Below are 23,285 nucleotides of genomic sequence, written 5' to 3' on the forward strand. Positions count from 1 at the left end.
TTCTTTATATGGGCACATTTTCTGTTATCTATAATCCATCCCCTGGTGTATCTTTGGGCCTCTTCTATTTCCATGATGGTGTATTCATAATTAAGTTCAGCCTTCCATGTACAACAATGATTAATATAATAAGCTATAATGTTGTCAGTCTTATCCCATGAGTGGTTACTGTTAATTTAAATCTCCAGCTTTAGAAAGTACAGCATTGTACAGATGGGTCTAGAAATTAAAACACACACGCATGCGTGCTTGCGCGTGTGCACGCACACATGCACACATACACATACTTAAAACTTAATGGCTATAATAACATTTCTAAAATCAAGAATTTCTCTATTGGTTTCAATTAATTTTGGATGGTAATCAAGGAGAAAGAGGAAGGAAGGGAGGGAAGTTATGCTCTAATTGCTTGGAAAAGAACAACACAAATGTCTTCACAAATATACATTTGCACCCCCTGCCCCCAAATCCTAAGGAAATAATTTCATATATTTCATTAGCAGAAAAGCTATGAAGTTTTAAATACTAAAGGAGAGGTCCAGAACTTCTTCAATAACTATGGGCGGGACTCACACAAAATATATTCCTTTTACTTTACATATAATTAAAATGGAGCCTTAAGCCTCAGATGATGTACCTATACCTTGATGTAATTTAATAGAATGATACTCAATTTAGAAGAGTTTTCTATGGACTCCTATTTGGTCCTAATCTAACTGTGGCAGTACTGTAGTGGAAACTTTTATTTTTGTGTTTTCGTGTATAGTTTCTTCAGTTGGCTTTTCGATAATGAAATGAAATTCAGTGGTGAAAAAAGCAAGGCTCTACATTTAGGCAAGAAAAACCAAATGCACAGATATAGTATAGGGGGTACCTTGCTCAATAGTAGTAACTGTGAGAGGGACCTCGGAGTCCTAGTGGACAATCACCTAAATATGAGCCAGCTTTGTGCTGCAGCTGCCAAAAAGGCCAACACAGTGCTAGGCTGCATTAACAGAGGGATAGACTCAAGATCACATGAAGTATTAATACCACTCTTCAATGCCTTGGTAAGCCCACACTTGGAATACTGCATCCAGTTTTGGTCACCACGATGTAAAAAAGATGTTGAGACTCTAGAAAGAGTACAGAGAAGAGCAACAAAGATGATTAGGGGACTGGAGGCTAAAACATATAAGGAACGGTTGCTGGAATTGGGTATGTCTAGTTTAACGAAGAGAAGGACGAGGGGGGACGTGATAGCTGTGTTCCAATATCTCAGGGGCTGCCACAAAGAAGAGGGAGTCAAGCTATTTTCCAAGGCGCCTGAAGGCAGGACAAGAAGCAACGGGTAGAAACTAATCAAGGAGAGAAGCAACCTAGAACTAAGGAGAAACTTCCTGACAGTTAGAACAATTAACCAGTGGAACAACCTGCCTCCAGAAGCGGTGAATGTTCCAACACTGGAGGTTTTTAAGAAGAAACTGGACAGCCATTTGTCCGAAATGGTATAGGGTTTCCTCCCTGAGCAGGGGGTTGGACTAGATGACCTCCAAGATCCCTTCCAACTTTACTACTACTACTACTACTACTACTACTACTACTACTACTACTACTACTATTATTATTATTATTATTATTATTATTATTATGCACAGAAATGTATATGCAGTTCACAGTGCTAACAGTAATTCTGGTAGTTTAAGCTAAAATACAAATGAAACCAGATGTGGAAACTTTTGGTCTGCTCTCTGCAGCTATGATGGATTTGGAAAGGAGAGGCTCACCAAACATCATTCAGATAACTTTAAACCTTAATGTAGCACTGTCTTTCTCATCTGAGAATTGCAAACCAAACACATCTGTAAAGGAATGGATAAGGGAGGCTGTCTTAGCACAATGTCCAAATGGAATCCATGATTCTTTGCAATGAAACTCCCACAAGATCCATCAATAATTGGAGGGAGAAATGCATGTTATTTTTTTCAGAAATTATCCTGAGAACCTGGTCTGGTTCTGTCAACAAATCCTTTTGAAATAATGCAGTATCAGGATTCTCCCTCTGCAGAGCAGCTATTTCATAACAGGATGTCCATGGTAAGAGGTCAAAAAAGTCAAGAAATTAGCCATGGCTGCATGATATATGATGTATAAAACAAGCCACAGCCCTTGTATATAAAAAGAGGCTGGTTGCATTTGCAATCTTGATTTTTTTTTTGACACCTCCTCTCCTATTGTGGATGCCTGTTGTTTGTACATTGGGAATAGATGGCAATAAGATGGCTAGGTATGAGTTGGAGCTGGGGCAAGATTGTGGCATTTTGTTCTGAGCAATATATCTTGTTTTTCTCCTCCCTGGTCCCATATAATCAGAACAAAAAGAGAATATTCCTTCCGCCCAGGAGTGAAACTACTATAAAAATATAGCAGAAGTCATTCATTTGGCTCAGCCACCAAGAAAGCAGCCTTATTAAAAATCCACAATGGGATCCTTTAGAAACATGTACATGTTAATGCTGTTTTCTAGTTTTTAAATAATCCCTATGGATGCTTTGGCCTGCATAGAAGGGAAGCATCACTTCATTAGGAAATGAGTTTTACAACAGAGATGTCCTTATATTTACTATTAAACCCTGTCATATCTTTTGTGTGGTGATAAACAGGTGTTAATCAGCTTTGAGAAAGAGGCTGAGAGTTTGGCTTTGTTCCTAATCAGAGCCATTGGCAGTCATGCAGCAATTCTAGCCTCTTCTTTCATAAACTGGCTATGAATATTTAAGAGGAACTGTTCTTTCCCCCACACTTCAGACTAATGTGCATCTCCACAACTATTTATTAATAAAGCCATGACATCCTAAAAACAAGGGTTTTTTTCATGTCACTGTTGAAAATCACATCGAATGAGCTAAGAGAGAGGGCAGAGAAGGAAAACACCATGTGGTGCACTCTTATATCATAATCACCCTTCCAGATCTTGATGCTCTTCACAGTCTTCAATTTAACTCCTGCCATCCCTTGCCACCATGGCTTGCTAATGGGATGTGGGAGGGGATGCAAATCAGCACATTTACCAGGTTGAGAAATCTGATCCAAAGGACCCCACAGAGAGCAGAATACTAAGACCAATTCAAGCTTCCAGTGGGAAGTAGAGCTAGAATGGATTTGCTGTTCACATTTTCAGAATGTAGAGAGGGAGGAATAGAGCTTTGCATAACAGTTGAAGCCTCAGGACTCCTCCTGACTGCAGTCCCAGATCATCATGCATCAAGCATGAAATATAAAAGGAAATGTTGGCATATTTGGTTGAACAGGTTTACAATTCCCTATGGTGCTATTGGCTTAGCTGCATGTGGAAAGGAAGCAAGAAAACAATGAAGAGAGCTACATTCAGCCACAGGGTCCACTCTGTGCATTAGCTCACCAATTGGATTAGGCATTGGCCAAACTACTATCCAGGCATGCATATGTAGCAGCCATTTACATGTGAATATCATGGGTCACTTTGGGCTACACACTGGCAAGATTTTTTTGAAATGCTCATTTTTTGCTTCTGGCCATTAGTATATACTGTGCTTTTAAAAAGAGGGAACATGTTATTTTAAGGCTGGAAGCCATAAACAAAGTTTTATTTTAACAGAAGCATTCTTGAATAGATTGAAATGTCACAATAAAAGAAACCATGGGCTTATAGCAGTGGTGGAATTCAAATATGTGAACAACCGGTTCTTTATGTGGATGCCGCTTCCGGAAATCCATTCTGAATCCCAGTTCGCACCACTTTGACAGAATTGGTAGCTAATTTTTTGTTGCCCAGGCCCAGAATGGACTTTCAGAAGTGGCATCCACATAAAGAACCGGTTGTTCACATATTTGAATCCCACCACTGCTTATAGTAAGCTAGAAGAGGTTACAAATGGAAAGAAGTGACTGCTGTTAGGGAAGAAAATAGAACAGGCTAGGGCAGGGGTAGGCAACCTTGGCTCTTTTATGACTCATGGACTTCAACTCCAGAATTCCTGGCTCAGGAATTCTGGGAGTTGAAGTCCACGAGTTATAAAAGAGCCAAGGTTGCCTACCCCTGAGCTAGGGTAATCGTTTTAGCAGCGGAAGCACATACGAATTGGCAACTGTTAAATCACAAAGAAGAAGGAATGAATGTATAGTAAAGAGAAACATCTGGCCTTATCTGAAATCTGTTGGCTCCAGTTACCAAATGTACAGTTGCCAGTACATCTATAATATTAAAAAAAATCTGCATGTTCAACTAAATTACAAAAATTATTAAAACGGCTTTGAAACTTTTGAGGGTAAAATATTAATTGGTCCAAATCTTTCTGAACTGATATCAAAATGAAAATTCAAAATATACTGGACATATAACTTGAAAACAAGACCAGTTTATATTCCTTAGCAACCTGTATCAAACCATGAATCTTACTATGTCGAAGGTCAGATATTAAGGATTCAAGACAATAATCCAACAATAGAAAAAACCACTTTGCTGTATGCTTTTTTTCCTAGAAAAGAGGTAATATAAAATATCATTAATACTTATTTATGTTTTTAGAGAAGAATTATCAAATGGCATGAATTTTTGAAGAAAAGGAATTCTTGACAATGTTTATGAAGGGTCGTCTCTGCTTTCAATGAAATAATTTGGCCTGAACATACATACTACTTGATTGAGATGTATCCCACTTGCTGCTACTTCTGGAGTTCATTAACAAATATCCCAAACGATATTTTAACCACATTCAAACACTATCCTGATCAAAATGTTAAAATTTAAGAACTAAGATACTTGTATATGCTCTATACCATTCTATAGGACAAGTATTTGACTCTGGCATTTTAACTTTCTTCATAGTTTTTGCATTTTGATTTTTGTCACCTAAATAAGCTAAGAAACTAGTTAATTTTGTTGATTTTTTCAAACACAGAAGATTCAGAATTAATTGAGAGAAAATTCCTATTAATAGAGCCATGGTGGCACAGTGATTAGAATGCAGTATTGCAGGCTAATTCTACTGATTGCCAGAAGTTTGATTCTCATGAGCTCAAGGTTAACTCAGACTTCCATCTTTCCAAGGTTGGTAAAACGAGGACCCAGGTTGTTGGGGGCAATGTCCTGTCTCCATAAACCACTTAGAGAGGGCTGTAAAGCACTTTGAAGTGGTATATAAGTCTAAGTGCTATTGCTATTTCTTTCAAACATGTATCTCTGAGGAAACATTTCTCCGGGCGCAACTGGATCTTCATGTATAAGCAGTGCTTTTTTTGTAAAAAAAAAAAAAAAAGGTGCCGGAACTCACACACGTCATACAACCTGCCTTGTCTACCCTACAAGGTTCCATCCAAAAAAGGTGCCGGAACTCCATTCTGCGCATTCTATAACAAAAAAAAAAGCCCTGTATGTAAGTCTAATTAAGTTTGCATCATGCAGATGAAGTCATGCATCTTTGTTTAGGATATAAAATATTTTGTCCTTCTGCAACTTCTAATCAGGTTAGGCCGGCACTTGATTTTGAGTAGAACAGCAAATAACCATTAAGTTTTAGTTTCTTGAAAAGTTAGCACTATGATGGCTAACCACTTGTGTCTCAAGTAAGGTGGAAGCAATGGGTTATGAATTTTTAAAGCAAATAAAAAAAATAAAGAACATTTAAAAGCTTTGCTGGGCTGGCCCAGGTTTTTTCCCAAAGCAACAGAGTAAGTTTGTAAATGTGACATGTGGTGCTCTCTAAAATGTAAAATCCAAAGAGGTTCACTCCGGCTCACTAGTCAGGCGTGGAGTGTATCTAAAAACATATAATGGGAAGCCATAGGGAGTCTGCAATGAAATTGTGAAACAGTGATATTTTGCTGGACCAAAGAATACTGAAGTTGGTTTTCTGACTTTCCCCTGACAATGAGTTTATTAGAAGCACCAGATTTATTGATTGATATCACACTGGCTTACTGTCATTTTTAATATTATGTGAAGCAACTAAAATACAGTCATTGCTGCAGGCTGTGAAAGATCATGAAATTTGATGCTTACAGTTGGTTCACTCAGCCTTTTCTCTTTCGATTGCTTAAAAATATTTAACAGCAAATACATAATTGGACTTGGTAGAAATCATAAGAACTAAAATGACAAAAAGAGAGGGCTTTGACACATTTTTCAGTAGCATTTGATTTCTGGTTGTTGATTTGTTCCTGAATTTTCTGCAAAATGCATGGAGCAAAAACATCAAGTCTCTAGATACTATAAGAGTGGAATGGAATCTAAGAAAGTTTATGTGCAAAAGCTAAACCGTATGGGAGAGTAAGTTAGTCTTTAAAATGCCAAAAGACTTTCTGTTATTCATGCATGTGAATCGGTGCCTAACATATCCTCTAGCTCAAACTTTTTTCAAACTTTTCACAGATTGTACCACTTTTAGGATATGGCAATATTTGAGTACCACCAGTCGCCTAGCAAGGTGTTAAAAACTTGATCTCCAAAAAAGAAAAAGTGGTAAAGTACAGGTCCTCAACTTTCAACAGTTCACTTAGTTACAGTTCAAAGTTACAACGGCACTAAACAAAGTGACTTATGACCATTTTTCACACTTATGACCATTGCAGCATTCCCAGGATCAATCTACATTTGGTTGCTTGGCAACTGATTCATATTTATGATGGTCACAGTGTCCCAGGATCACGTGATCCCCTTTTGCACCTTCTGACAAAAAAGTCAATGGAGAAACCAGATTCACCCCTCTTTTTATATCCTCTTCTCTCTCCCCTCTTTTATATCCTCTCTTCTCTCTCCCTTCTTTTATATCCTCTCTTCTCTTCCCCCATTTATATTCTCTCTTCTCATCCCTTCTTTTATATCCTCTCTTCTCTTCCCTTCTTTTATATCCTTTCTTCTCTTCCCTCTTTTATATTCTCTCTTCTCTTCCCTTCTTTTATATCCTCTTACTCTCCCCTTTTTATGTCCTCTCTTCTCTTCCCTTCTTTTATATCCTCTTCTTTCCCTTTTATATCCTCTCTTCTCTTCCCTTCTTTTATATCCTCTCTTCTCTCCCCCCTCCTCCTTTTCTCTTCTGTGCACTTCCAGAGGCTGTGCTTCTCCATCTCTCTTTTGCAGTCCCCTTCTCTTTCTCTATTGTCTTGTTTTTCTCTCCCTCTCCTTTAAAAACCTTCTCCTTTTATGGCCTCTCCTCTCTCTCTCCCCCTCCTCCTTTTCTCTTCTGGGTGTGCTGGAAGCCCTGATCCCGGGGGTTTCTGTCTCACCCTCATTGCCCTGCAGAAGCATGCAATGATTCTGGATTTCTGCCCAGCCCCCATAGCACCACAGAAACTCGCACCAATCTGGGCTTCTGCCCAGCTCCCATAGCCTGCAGAACCGCATGCTGATCCTGGGGCTTCTATCTTGCCTCCATAGCCCTGCAGAAGTGCCAATCAGCTGTAGCTATGCGCGCTGATCCTGGGGCTTCTGCCAAGCCCCGACAGCCCTGCAGCTCCAGCTGTCTCTCCCTCAGGCTTGTGCGGTGTGCCACCACTTCAGCTCATTCCCCTCTCCCACTACACTTATATAGGATGGTCACATACTACTTGCCAGATGCCAAAGTACCACAGGTGATACGCACACCACCGGGTGAAAAGCCCTGCTCTAGCTCTTTGCTTTGTGCACTGAAATGGGATTCACTGCATTATGTATTTCTCCAGAAAACTATTTTTTCCCCAGGTGCAGTTAGACTTTCCTTCTTTCCAGAAATGGCATACTTGTATTACTAGGTAGCTTGCGGGTTCCTCAGGCTGAATAACTTGCTAGATTTGTCCTTGAGTAGGAAATAAGAAAATAATTCTCTAGAGTGCATGTGTTGTATTATAGAAGGGACTGGCATTGTCCCACAACCAACCTATATAGATCTTGGGATCCTGAAAAAAATCAGGAAAGTGGTCGGATACAGCACTCAAGTTCCAGTTGGTCAACTTGGTCCAAGTAGTCTGTGTACTTTCTTGTGCCCATTCCTTTCTTCATCTTTGCTCACCCATTGTCACTGATCCCTTTCCAAAAGCTGAACATGCTGCTTGATGCCAAAAGAATATTTCTGGGTAGAAAGGAAGAATTAAAATTAATCTCAGCAAAATGGGAAGAGCCCTCTAAACAAAAGTGCACTAAACTATGTCTTATCTGTCACCTGGTGTTTGGAAGTGTGCATTAGTGATGTTACTATTATTGTAGCTATGCATTCAAGCATGTCGCTAGACTCACCAGGATGCCATTTCATTAATATTAATCCTGAATCTTTTTTATACTGGTGCATTTTCTCTGCCAAAGAGTGTTTTTAATAATGGGGTAAATTATATCCAGAGCACATATTTTCTCACTATTGGTCCAATCTACAATGTGTGTGCTAAAGTGCACAGCTTGTTTCCTAGCAAGGGCTGGGATTTGCAGACATTTGTAAAGAAAGCCGCTAGTCTCTGCTCCTCGCTACAGAACAACACTTCTCTCTTCCCCAGGAAGTTCACTTGGAGAGATCATAATTTGATGAATTTTTAAAACGGCTTTCCCGCTGATTGCCACTGCAACTCTTCTGGGGCAGTGAACTTCACATGCATGAGTCTTCTCTTAGAACTTGGCTTTTTGTAAAGGCTGTTTTGGTATTGAAGACTTAGTCACACACTTTGAATCATGCTTCTTGTGCCCTCTGGCAGCAGGAGAGCAGCTATGTGGGGAGAAGATGAAAAATTCTTGGTGCTTCAGCTTAACGAGACTAAACTCTTGAGCAGCAACTGCAGTAGACCCAAAGCATCAACTGCAACTTACTGATACTCCATTCATTTACTTAATAGTGAGTTACTTGATCTGGCTGCAGTTCCCAGAGTGACATAGAAAATAAAGCAGAGTCCAGCCAGTGCCATTTATTTCTACATTTAATCAAGGTGTATGGCCAATTAATTCACCTGTTGTGACTCTGGACAGCTTACATAGGATTAAGACATAACATAACAAATAACTGTCATCACCAAGAAGGCACCAAAAGCCATAATACAACCAATGTTGATCTCTCATAATATCAGACCTTTACAAACTTTTATGAAGGTACATGGCTGGGTAGAAACTACAGAAGACAGGCAGACCTTCACTTAAGTGATCTTATGCCATGAAGGATCTTATGCCATGAAGGCATTTTTCATATTGTGCCTGAAAACCCACTGGTAACCAGTGGAGCTCATGTTACGTGGGCATGACATGGCATGCTCATAATAGCAATAGCACTTAGGCTTATATATATCTCTTCACAGTGCTTTACAGTCCTCTCTAAACTGTTTACAGAGTCAGCCTATTGCTCCCAACAATCTGGTCCTCATTTTACTGACCTTGGAAGGATGGAAGGCTGAATCAACCTTGAGCCACTCAGAACTGAATTCCTGGACTGAGCAGTGCGTGAGCCTGCAGTACTGCATTGTAACTACTGCACCACCATGGCTCAATGGCCTGTGCCACTGCATTTTGGACAGCTTTCAAGTGATTTTTTTACAGCTTTCAAGTGATTTTTTTAAAGGCAGCACAATATAGAGCACATTGAAATAGTCCACATGTGAAGTGGGCAAAGCTTGAGTCATTGTCTGAAGCATACTGATGGTATTTAACCACATACTGATTGGGATCTCACCTATCAGCTTGACATATATGTTGAACAGGAGTGAAGAGAGTAGGGAGATCTGAGAAAACCTACTAGCATTTAGTGGAACCAGCCGTAGAAGAATGAGAATTACATAATATCATGTCTTCCATTCCCAACCCACTTAGGAGAGAGGCTGCAGAGAAATAAAAAAGGGTCAGGATGGATGCATCAACCTCATCTTAGTCCTGCCAGAGGACATCAACAAATGTAATCAATGTTATCTCTGTCTTATACCCATGCTGAAATTGAAATGAAAAGAGCCCAAATAATCTGTTTCCTCTGGGGATCTTTGAAGCTGCAAACAGATAATTCTCCTAATAACTTTCCCTAGGAAAGAAAGGTTGGAAACTTGACAAAAATTATCCAGCCTTTCTGTATAGTTATTTAGAAGGAGATGAACCACTGCCTATTTAGGAGCTGGCGGAACCAATCACTTCCCCTCCAAGGATGCATTCACAGTCACTTGATCCAGCTACACATCCTCTCCCTAGAGGCCTTGACCAACCAGAATCATTTAATATGCAAATGGTCTCATTTATAGTTCTAAGGATCCTGTCTGCTTTCTCAAGACCAACAGACACAAACTCTTTTGTGGTGACTATGTCACACCATGCATTAGTCAGCTCCAAAGGATCTACTCAGCCACAGTCCAACTCAGAGTGGGTCCAAGTGATTGCATCTGACATATGCCTTGCAGAGCCCCCACAGATGTTTCACTGGCCTCTCCCTATACAGGAGGGATTGGGTACCTTAAACAGAGTTATCAGCTGTAGATGCGATGAGTGTGAAATACAGTTAGCTTTGCTGCTATTGTCATCATAAGGTAACCTTTAATAAACACTCATACTGAAGCTCAATTAAATCTGAAAAAAGAGAAAAGTCCAGCACAGACCCTAGCACTGAGTAACCTTAGTCTCAGATAGCCAGCTACTACCTACCAAACAACATGTAAATGTTGCACAATCCTTGCCATGCTCTTCCCATGCAGCTAGAGTGTAATTCACATTGCTGAGCCCTGTTGAGATTCCACCCTATCCACCCCCACCTGGGAACAGACATCCCTGATCCAGTTGAAACTATCCACTCAACACTAACAATTGAAGTTCTATCTTAATAAAGTTTATCAGTGTGGTTCCTTCTATTAGACAGTTAATCAAAAAGTTGAATGGGAACCTCTGGGAACCTCTATTAACTTGGTGTGGTTTGTTGCCAACTTCATTGCCTCTGCAGCATTGCTCAATTTTCAGCAGCTGAGCACTCGTGTCTGCAGCCCATCATTGCCACTCTTCTAGAAGTTCACCACACATTCCATTTGGCTGCAGAGCCCAATTCCAACCTTAGATCCTACACTAGCTTTATTCTTGTCCACTTCTTGAAAAGCTGTCCTCAGTTCTATTTACCAATGACTTCTGCAGCCACCATAAACTTCTGCTGCATGAACTCAGAGCTCAAGGAAATTCTAAAGACCCTTTGGTCTTACAACAACATATTTACATCAACAAGACCCATGGCCCATACATTCCAGCCTTAATGATATTTTAAGGGGGAAAAGGGTCACAAATCAGGAATGGCCAAAAACATTTTAAAAGAGCAAAACCTAACACATGTTTTCCACAAGTTGAGAGACATGCAGAAGCAAAGTGACATTTACTCAGTGCTGAAAAATTAGCAAACTGCTAAAGGGTTCCAGAGACAAGGTCGTCATCTATGTGGCCAACTGACTACATTCACAGAACACACTAAAGCTGCAGTATAAGTACATCCCTTGTTCAATCTATAAAATCTTCAGATTGAATGGGAATGAGAATTCTGCCGAGAGAGCACTTAAGAAGTAGAATGGACACATTAAGTCTTGAAGTCACTTTGGGGACACATTTCCTTTTATAAAACTACCAAGGAGGGTAGGTCTTGACATAAAGCCTGCTGCTGCCCCCAAACTGAAGAAGCATCATTAGTTAGGCCATCATGCAGATTGTTTGGTTTCGGCTTAGTGAGTCCGTAACCAATTGCTGTGTTGATTCAGTAAGTCTATGCAAAGCTCTGAAGGGAAATCTTGCTTCTGTACTTTGAGCAGCTGTGTTCGAAGAGACCTCAGGAAATCCTGGGCATACTACTGGAAGCACCAGAAGAACTTTCTCTGCAAGGTCTCTTTGAGAACTGTAGAATGTTTTGAGGAAGGGAATTTGTTGCCTCAAATTCTCACTAGGGAGAACTGTGTGCTCTCTGTGGCAAAAGCTAACTTTGCATAATAAAGTGAAGTGAACTTCTGATCCTGGCCTATTATTTCAAACAGCAAATTTAAGCTAAATATGTCATAACAAAACCGGGCATGGCTAGTAAACGGACAGAATCCTAGGAAAATTTTCAAAAAGCAGCCACAGGGATATCCTCTCAAACGGTTTTCTTTAGTAAATGTAAATGCTGCCCAATCTCCAGAATGCAATCAGGTATCATTGTGATAAAATCCATATAGGAAATAAAATTCTAAAGGCTGGAATTCTGTCACATCTCAAAACTGGCCCAACCCAAAAGTCATCAAGTGCTGGGAGAATTTCCCTTGCCAAATTTCTTCTCCCATTGTATTAAACAATGTGAAACATTTGGGCTGTCATGAAAAGATAGCAATTTTTAGCATCTTATTATTATACTTGATTTGGGAGGTGATACAGTGGGATGCAGTTTGTTCCCAATGGAAAATTTTCATTGGCTCTTTCATGTCCAAGTACTGTTCAAGAACATAAACCAGGAAGCTACTGACATTTTTTTTTCTGTTTTATTTCTATCATAAGAATAGCAGAGATCTTGTTGATGGAGGTGAAGGGAAAAACCAAATAGGAAGAATGATTTTGTATAAACTATGAACCTATTGGTAAAGCATTCCTTGTATTTACCTTGAAGAAACCTAACATCCTCAGCAAATGAATAGAAATGCTTCCTAAGTGTTATTCATACTGTGATGTCCTTTGAAATGCACCATAGTCCTTGAAAAGACTTCTTGTTTCCACTTACATTTCCTGAAATTGTTCTACACAATACCAGTTGTTTACAAAGGCAACTGGGCTTGAAGCAAAGTACATGGTGCTCAAAAAGCGATCAGCCAGCCAATAGTAAGAAATGATACTCACTGAAGGAGACAAACAGGATTAGAGCACATTTTGTTCCAACTTAATAAACAAACAAACAAAAAACATCTTAAGGTTTACTGCTTAGATTGTTAAGTGGAATGTTGCAAAATATGCATAATGTAAGAGTTAGGCAATCAGATCCTTATTTCTGTAACCTTTTTATTTTACAGTGTGCTTTATGCACATGACTGTTCTTTCCTTCCAAAAGTCTCCATAAAGAGATAAAGAACAACCACAGTTTTGTTAGTCCATTAAAAATGCAACCAATTATATCATGAAACTATATTTCTTTATTTAATATCGATAATATAATTTGAGATATTTTGGTCTAATGGTTAAGCACCAGGCTAGAAACCAGAAGATTGTAAGTTCCAGTCCTACCTTAGCCATGAAAGTTGGCTGCGTGACTTTGGATCAGTCACTCTCTCTAGTCTACTGTATCAAGCTCTAATGACAACTCAATTGGTCAATGCCTGTCACAATAAATGGATCAACAAACTATAGGTTCCCCACTCCCTCAGAAAAGCAGACCTTCCACTTCCGGAAAAACACCAGGAAGAAAAAAATAAAAAATAAATGAAGTGAAAATGTCTCCAAAATAAGCAGCTAATTCCACCATAAGGTCTGCAGATGGCTATCTAAAAAGGAAGTTTGCGGGTTGAATGTTTTCATTAATGGTTGAGTTTCAGATTACTTTTGGAGAATGAAAACATTACTTCTTTTAGGTTCTAAAACCAAAATCTCCTTTCTAATTTTTCATCAGAGGCAAAACTCACAAACTCTCAGACTGGCTGAGAACAATACTCAGTGAACATATGTAGCATTCACACAACATGCTTAATTAGGTTAATTTCCATTCCATGGAGGAGGGAGGGGTGCTATTGTTGTTATATTCTTGTGGCTTAGCATGTCATGCAAATGTTAACAGACCTCTTATGATCCAATGTATTGCACAATTCCAGAAAATGGGTTGAATTAATAGCCAAGGTAATTGTGAGAATTCTGTTATCTAGTAGTAGCTTTTTAACTTTTGAAATTAGCAGCACACCAACATGCCAATGAGGTCAAGGGTCACAATTTGGGACAATATATTGCTTTCATATCATCTATATTCAAGTGGTGGAAGGTCAATTAGCAATGACAGAGAAGGAAAGTCATGAGTGGAATGGAGACTGATTTGGTATATAAAGCTTTTAATGGTTGTCTGCATAGAATTCTATACTTAGACTCTGAAATGCTGGGATTTTGAGAAATACATTGAATATATGGAGATATATGGTTCTCCTTCTTCATGCACTAGAGCATGCTGGCTGGGGGATTCTGGGAGATGAGATCCACCCTTCTTAAAGTAGCCAAAGTTGAGAAATCCTGGACTAGAGAGCAACAGGATGTTTTTACAGTAGTTTGGTTTAATGAATACTATAATTATTACTGACCAATAAAAAGCTCTAGTTTCTGGATTCCTTCTTATTGGGACTTGTCAGGCACAGGAAGTATCATAGTAAATAGTCCTAGCTTATGGGGACCACATGCCTGACAAGGATGAAAGCAGTCCCATAGTGCCTCTTATTGGGTCAATAGCATTATATTGAGAGAAGAATGAAAAAGAGAATGAGAAAGTCTTTTAAAAGGTGGGAGAGGGAAGAAAAAGAAAGAATGGGAAAAACTTAAGAGATTTTTAAATCAGAGAGGAGAGGAAGAACAGATGCCACTCGATCAAGTGGAGTGTAGGTTCTGATTATTGTACCAGATTGAAATTAATGCAATTCACACTTTAATGTTAATATATCCAATTTGCATTTCCCAAACCTATGTTTTAATCGGAATACAATTATCTTGCTTATTTTTCTGTTTTCCTGCCTCTGGATATGTAATTTGTACATAGTAGGTGTGTGGGTAAACTGATCATAGGATTTTATTTGGGGACCAGGTCTGGATTGTCAAAAATAGCCTGAATTGAGCCACACACTTTCCTGTTTAGTCTGGATCTCAAACCAACATTAAAATTAAAATATATTAATTAAATAAAACAAAACTTCTTTTATCTCATTATCTGACATCTATAACAGGTAAACAATTGTTTTAATTTTCAGCAAAATGGAATGAAAGTAACACATATTTAAAGAAAATAGATGGAATTTTGTAGAAATTTGTGCAAATTTTTCAAAAATTATGTTTCTTTGAAAATTGATTCTTTGAGGGCAGGAAAAAAGATATTGAGCCATAGAAATGATTAGGACACTGAAACCAATCTCCTGCTCAGTGCAGGAATCCACATTAAGGCCCATCTCAAAATGGCTGGCTAACTTCCAGATGAACACCTTCAGTGAGAGGGAGGCACTTGTGAGGGTAGGTGGGAATGACTAATGGAGACAGGGGAAAGAGCCGCAGAAGGGGAACAGCAACTAAGTCTGCAAAAGGAATGTGGGCAGGGCAAACATCTCAGAAGGGACCTTCCCTTGGACTGCAGAGGCAATGAGGGAGGAATGTACATTGAGACTTGCAAGATTCTGTTACTAAGCTTACATTAATTTGTCCATTGGTCAGGCTTCCCATCTGGACTACCTTATTAGGCTGACATCAATCTTGCAATTTTCAATAACATTATTTCCTCCTTGGAGCTCTAGTTTTAATATCTTTTTCAGAAATCCCAACCTACACTAAGTAGTTTTTCCTATCAGTTTCTTTTGTTATGGAATCCTACTCATCACTACCCTCAGTTTATTAAAAATTGTACATTTTGAAAGTCAAAAATGTATAAAATTTATATATTTTATTTGCTTAAATTTGTTTTGTGTTCGAGTTAAAGTACATTATTGATTTTGTTATTTGTATAATTGGATAAGTTTATTTAGAATTTGTTTGTTTATTTGTAACCCTGTAACCAGCTCTGGGAAGTGGGGGGGGGGGAGAGAGAGGGAGGGGGTTATGTTAGGGGGGATATTGTTAAAAACTTGTATAAAACTTTTCAATAAAAAGGAAGAAAGTCAAAAATGGTGTTCAGTTATATTTAACTTAACTTTCCCAATATTTCTGCTCCTTGCACTTTGTAGTTTAACACTTTCCTGTTAACCTATTAATTGATGATAAGTCATTCTGTCCTTCTCTCCCTCCCCCTTTTGAAGGAGAAAGTTTTCAGCAAGACAAGCCAGAAATTTCCTGAAGGAATCATGTTTGGCAGAATTTGCTTCCCAGCAGATGCTGAGGTAATTAAAGTCTTCATCACTTATTCATGCCTCTGTGAAGGAGCTGCAATTTGCTTTAGAATGCATCTTCTACATCTTTTCCTTAATTTGGGGGGTGGGGCTAATACACAGCAATCACATTATTGCTTTTATTTGTTTCTCCACAGATTTTTACCCCTGAAGCTTCATACATTATTGCCAAATTCATTCAAATGTAAATACTTTTAACATAAAATGCAATTCATCCTTTCTTTCTATTGCTTTTGCACTGTTTTGGAGAAACTGTATCCTTGAATGAATATATTCAAACTCTGGAAAGAGTGCAGAGAAGAGCAAAAAAGATGATTAGGGGACTGGAAGCTAAAACATATGAAGAGCAGTTGCAGGAATTGAATATGTCTAGTCTAGTGAAAAGAAGGACTAGGTGTGACATGATAACAGTGTTTCGATATCACTGTCATTAAAAAAAGGGAGGGTCAAATTATTTTCCAAAGCACCTGAAGGCAAGACAAGAAACAATGGATGGAAACTCATCAGGGAGAGAAGCAACCTAGAACTAAGGAGAAATTTCATAATGGTGTGAACAATCAACCAGGGGGATGGCTTGCCTTCAGAAATTGTAGATGCCCCATCTCTGGAGGTTTTCAAGAAGAGACTGGCCAGCCATTTATCTGAAATGGTATAGGGTCTCTGATCGAGCAGAGGGTTAGATTAGATGACTTCCAAGGTCCCTTCCAACTCTGATATTCTGTTATTATTCTATTATTATGGAAGTTATGCCATCAGGTCTCTAGTAAACCAACTAAATCATGCTTTTCCTCTGTACAAAATCTTGATTATTTCCCATACTCTAACAATTAATGTATATTGTAGACAAAGAAGGAGTTGAACTTTATAAAGCAACATTCTCCATGATTTTTCATTGATTGGTATAATAGGCCCCATTACAGAAATGTTTCCACTTCCATATATAGACTTAACCCTATGTAGATAATTCAGGTTTGATTTTCTCTCTCTCTGTTTCTCTCTATCTCTCAAATCCCTGTAGATTCAATTTAAACCCTTTGCAGTCAAGCTTGCTATTCTTGCTAGTCATCAGAAGTGCAACATCTCTTGTGCCAAAAGTTAATCATCCAGATAACTCAGATCATGATCCAGGAAACCAAATCAATCTCTCTCTCTCTCTCTCTCTCTCTCTCTCTCTCTCTCTCTCTCTCTCTCTCTCTCTCTCTCTCTCTCTCTCTCTCTCTCTCTCTCTCTCTCTCATCATTTCTGCAGCCAGTCATTTATTTTCAGGTTGTGATCCAATTTCATGGATTGTAAAGGTGGATGAGAGCATGATATGTATTCTCAAGGATGCTCAATTTTTTTCATTGATCTTCAGAGTACATAGTGATATAGTTGTAGCTAGTTCTTCAGTATTGTTTCTCCTGCAAGCTTTAATGGGAAGGGTTAACTGTTAGTTTGTAAACCTTATAAACTATATCACATCCTTGCTCCTTGCTCCTAGCAAGCAACCACACAGCATACTTTAGAAGCTGATGGGTTTAATTGCAACACATTTGTTTAGATTCTCATTGTGGATGACCAACAACCACAACTTTTCTTTCTGCCTTTGAAGAGCCTACTGTCTGATCTCCTGTCCCCCAATGCTCACTTTTCTTCTCTTGAAGTTTCAGAGCCTATTTCTTTACTAAGCACCCGAAATCTGATTCTGAGTTTTAATAAGGCTAATGTCATCAACAACTCTCATTTACCGTGCTTTTTCATATTATTTGATTCCCTTCTTTATGGAGAATTTCTTCCTGTGTTGACATTCAATATATTATAGCAATGGTTCTCAATTTGTGGTCCATGGATCCCTGGGGCCCCCACGATATCATCACAGGGAGTCCACAAAAGTTTGAACAAATATTATGAATTAAATGTTGAGTTAAGTTTTGGTGTTCTGTGGTCATGGTCCGTGGCCATAAAAGCTATTTAAAGGAGGTCCAGGTGAAGAAAAGATTGAGAACCACTGTGGTATCGCCTTTCTTTAACTTAATAAAAGTCTTGCATTAAGTGTCACCATTAACTGTTCCAATACCATAAGGGTTAAAACAGGTAAGGCAAAAATTCCAGACTAGAGATGATTGTTAATGAAAACATGCAATAACTACTCACATTCAAGGCTATCATAGATGACCTAGGTATCTGTTAATTTAGAAGTTGGGAAAAAGAAGGCTAGAGTTTAAACTTTGAGACTATAAAAATCTTTTATACCTTGGCACTACTAGTGGACAGTCAATGTATGGCTTCATTTTTGTCTACAGTAATGTCTAATCTAGACATTCTGTAACATTTAGCAAGTGCAATATAGCTGGGAAAAAAAGTCAAATGTTTTTGGAATTGAAAGAGCAGGAGGAAATGGCTTAAAATTTAAATGCTGGGACATACATACATATATACATACATATATATATCTTGATTTCTGTGGTAAAATAATCTTCTGCATATATGTGACCTTCCTTGTGTTACATAAAACAATCTAGCAATGTCAATGTCAATTACTTCTGATGTAATCTATTTCCAGAGCATAGGGTTGAATTTCTGGAAAAGTTGAAATCACCTGGGCCTGAATTCTGATGCCATCAGTAGAAAGCTTTTATTTTCTCTTGTTCTCTCCCCAAGCTCTCATGTTATACAACTACACATTGCAGACTTAGAGAAAAAAATTAGCCCTCTTAAATTCTGCTGAACTGCTATATTGTTTGCTATTCCTGTTTGCTATTTTGACATCAAATTTGCATTGGCTATTAGCTCTTTTGTGTTGTACCATAATGCCAAGGATAGAAAACAGGGATTGGAGATGGTGGGATTCAGCCAGTTCGCACCATTTCAGCAGAACCAGTAGCTAATTTTTTGTTGCCCTGGCCCAGAATGGACTTCTGGAAGCAGCATCCACACAGAGAATCGGTTGTTCACATATTTGAATCCCACCACTGGAGAAAGGGTAAGTTATCAAATACAGTTTCCTAACATTGTGGGTTTTATAATTTGTTAAACAGAAGGACTGAAATAGCTATGCAATAGAAAAAGCTAATACTGGGAAAATGAGAAAATGAATGGCATTGAACTTGTCAGATTCATTCATCTCTCTGAACAGATACATTCACAGTTTGCTATATAGCTGATGTCTCTGCATTAAAAAACAAAAACAAATATAAACAACCCAAAATAATGAACAGGAATACACATTGCTCTCTTCTTGAGCATAATTCTATTGGTCTATTGCCATGGAGAACCAACACAGTGATTGAGTTTTAACGTAGATGACATTTAAAGGGTTTTTTTTTAAAAAAATACATCTTCTGAGAGTTGTCTAAGATTGTGAAATGTGTTGACTCAGAGAACAGCAAAACAGATGGTAATTCTCAGGGTTGAAGAACCCAGAACAGCTTTCTTGATAATCTCATAAGTCTTTTATTTTTATTATTATTTTTATCTCAGATATTTTGGATCATTGAAGGTCAAAGAAGAGTAAAAAATACAATGTAGATTTAGGAGAAGAAAAGCTCGTTTTTATATTTCACCTGATTTATAAATATGCCTTTCTAATGATATGACATGCTGATTTGCATCTGTTTTAATCTAGTATCTGTGCATTAGGGCAAAATATTTTAGGGGATTTTTATTATTTACATGATTTCCCATGTAAAATAGAGTAGTGTTGGGAGACACACATATCTTTTCAAGGTGGAGAGATGGTCAAGGCTTACAAGCACCATATACTTTTGAACATCTCTTTAAATGAGATTGTCTGTATTTAAGGCGAGGACTGTTTGATCCGCTGCTATGCAGAAGGAGAATTCTTGGTTCTTTTATATGCAGATGAAGCACTTTTCCCCTGTGAACATCAATATTACTATACCACATCTTATCTTACTTCAGTTTTTATGATCCGGAAAACATTCATGATGAAAAAGAATTTGTGAAAGCCAGTGGCAAGAATCTCTCCAGTATTAAGTTGATTTTGGATAAGGAGATAGAAATGCAAACAAAAAAGGATGTCAGTTTTTTAAAAGGCATATCACTAGAAGACTACATATATATATATCCTTAATAGTTATAAAAATACGAATCCCGGGCATATTGTTCAATGATGCAATCTTCGATCTCCGGGAAGAGTATACTCCAATTATTTATTGTTAAAACAACATTTAAAACAATAAAAACAGTTATATACAAGAATTAAAACAACTTAGCTTTCGCTGGTCCTCTGCCAGCATCCTCAGAGTGGGGCTTAGGGGGTGGGAAGTTCTTTTTATCCCCTTGCTGATCCAATTGCCTACTCATTGCTCTCGTGACAGGGCCACTCTTCCTGATTGCCTGTGACTGCCTTGCCTGTTCCGCCCACTCTTTTTTGCACTCTAACATTGTATTTTCCTGCTTTGTCATCCTTGTGCTGTCTCCCCCTCCCTGCGCTGTTATCATTAGCACACTCTCCAATCCCTCCTCCTTATCCAATGCAAGGTGCCTCCTCCGACTCGGCACTACCCGAATCCTGTTGAGCTGATGATCTGCCTGCCGTTTTTGCATACCATTGCTGGTTTCTATTTCAACTCTCTCCTCCAACCCCCCTCCTCTCCCAGCCTGCCGATTCATGCACCCTTTGTTATCCATTCCTGTCATCCTTTCCCCCCTTCCTTCAACCCTCCCACCTGTTGATTAACATATTGCTCCTGCCTTTCATCGACCATTCTTATTGATGTTCTCTTCCTCAATATCTTTTCCTTCCTGATCCGCTGCTCTATCTGCTGTTCCTGTTTACCCTCCTCCCCCACTGTCCATCTTCCCCTCTCCAATGTCCTCCCCATCATCTGCTGACTTGCCTGTTGTTCATCCATTTCTGTCCATCCTCTCTTTTCTAGCATTCCTCCTCCTCTGACCTGCCGTCCTACATGCTCTTCCCACATGCCAACATCCATTCCTGTTAAACCCTCCTTCTCAAGCTTTCCTCCCCCCCAATCTGCCGTCCTGCCTGCTATTCTTATCTGCCCTTCTCCTTTCCTGTCAGTCCCCCCCTCTCCTGTTTCCTCCCCCCTCTCCAATCCACTGCTCTGTTTGCTGTTACTTCCAGCATTCTTCCTTCCCTTACCTGCTGTCCTACGTACTGTTCCCATCTACCAACCTGCGTTCCTGTTGGACTCTCCTTCCCAAACTTTCCCCCCCAAAACTGCTGTCCTGCCTATTATTCCTGCCTGCCCTTCTCCATTCCTATCCACCCCACTCTCTCCTATTTCCTCCCCCCCTCTAATCTGCAGCTCTACCTGCTGTTCCTGGCTATTCTCCTCCATTCTTACTCCCTTCTCAAATGTCCCCTCTCCATCCGTGAATATGCTTCCAATCTTACATGCCTCATCTTTTCTGTTTTTTTCTCTCTCCCCTTCTCTTTTGATCAGTCCCCTGGGGTCGGGCATACCCCTCCCCCGTATTCTGGGCCGTACAATAAATTCCGCTGTTCCCAAGAGTCTTCCCTGATCCCCCTCTCCTTGCAATCCCCCATCATATCCACCTCCTCTTCCTTTACTGCCCTTACCTGTTTGTGACCCTAATGTTCCCTTATCTGTCCCCACATTAGGATCACAAACAGGTGAAATTGACTTTAAAAATACCAGAACCGTTGCCAAAAGTGAACATTTTAATAACAGAATAATCAGAGAAGCCATCGAGATAGAAAAACGCCCACACAGCATGAACAAGCGAGATGATACCTCCCGCCTACCAGCCATTTGGAAACCCGCCCTTATTGACAAACGACTCCCTAACACAAAAATTGATACCAGACCCACACTCACAAAAACCACACAGGATGTCACCACCACACATCCACGCAAAAAACAAACCCAAAGCCACACCGATGACGAGGCACAACCACAAACCAGAAGCCAGACCACAGCTGCATCATTAGCCACTTTAAACCCCTCCAATCCAAACATGAAGCAAACTGACACCCTCCATGAAGAGGAGGCCCGACCACGAACGCGAAGCCAAAAAATAGCAAGGCAGCCCAAAATCTTAAACCCCTCTGCAACTCAGACTAACCTGAGCACAACCAAACAGAACACTCCCCCAGCCAATCAGAGCACAGCCAAGCCCCTAACCATTCAGAACACAGCCAAGCTCCCACCCAATCAGTTCATACCCCCACTGGCAGTTAAAAGGAAGAAACAGCTAAGACCACACATTGCTACTCAAAGCACGAAGCTGAAAACACCAGCCTGAAGATGACGAATGGGACTTCGTCGAAACGTTGCCAAGACACTTCCAATTTTACGCGTAGAAATCAACACATATTGTAAGCAAGGTATTGTAAGCAAAACATCAATGCTGTCAAATTGTGGGCATCCAAGTGTAGCTGTTCAGATGGATTAATGAATTATAATAATCAGAACCTCTTCCTCTTGGCAAAACCGTGTTGGGGGCTGATGTAAAAGCAGAAATAGAAAAGAACTTAAATAGAATCCAGGATGAATCTGATTGTTATGACCTTCATGATAAATATTGGTGTCAAAGTGAGGTTTTCCAAAGCACCTACCTAGGAGATGCTATGTACACCTGTTGACATCCATTAAAATGGTTTGACACTGTCAAGGTTCATATATGCATGTCTGAACAAGCACAATGTGTATTGTAAAGTAATGTACTATAATGTAAAGTTAATATGATATGAAATGATATGATAGCTATAATATAATAAATATAATATGATATATATTATGTCTAAACTCTAGGAAAATGAGTAAAAATGTTATAAAAGACATTATTATCTCTCTGATAGTTGTGCTCTAAGCATTTTGCTGAAATTCTGCTGTATGCTTCTGAGTTATTTTTCTTATCTATGTCTAATAGAAGAAGCCAAATGTTTGAGAGCTATGTAATATCCAGTTGGGTGAAAAATGCTTATTGTATAAAGCCTTGCAGTACTTTTTATTTTGCCAATTTCAACATTTTAAAAGTATAATAGTCTCATAAACAAAGCTTTCTGCCACAGGACATGGCCATAATCTTCTCTTTTAAATTGTATCACTCTGGGACCAAAATCTCTTTAGTTAAGTTTGTATTTGAAGCCAGCTCTATTTCTTAATTGCTTTAACAGAATGACCAAATGAGAAAAGCAAAACATGTGAATGCAAATAAAACAAAACAAGGCACAATGAATCCAATACCATAAACTAACATTCCCAAAAAAATCAAAAGCATCTAAATCAAATACAATATAAATATGTAATAATTATGTCTATATAAAAAATATTCCAACTCGATTTTTAAAAAGTGAACGCCCAGAA

Source organism: Crotalus tigris, unplaced genomic scaffold (genome assembly GCF_016545835.1).
Source record: "Crotalus tigris isolate CLP2741 ecotype Arizona unplaced genomic scaffold, ASM1654583v1 scf7180000018511.580666, whole genome shotgun sequence".
Lineage (NCBI taxonomy): Eukaryota > Metazoa > Chordata > Lepidosauria > Squamata > Viperidae > Crotalus > Crotalus tigris.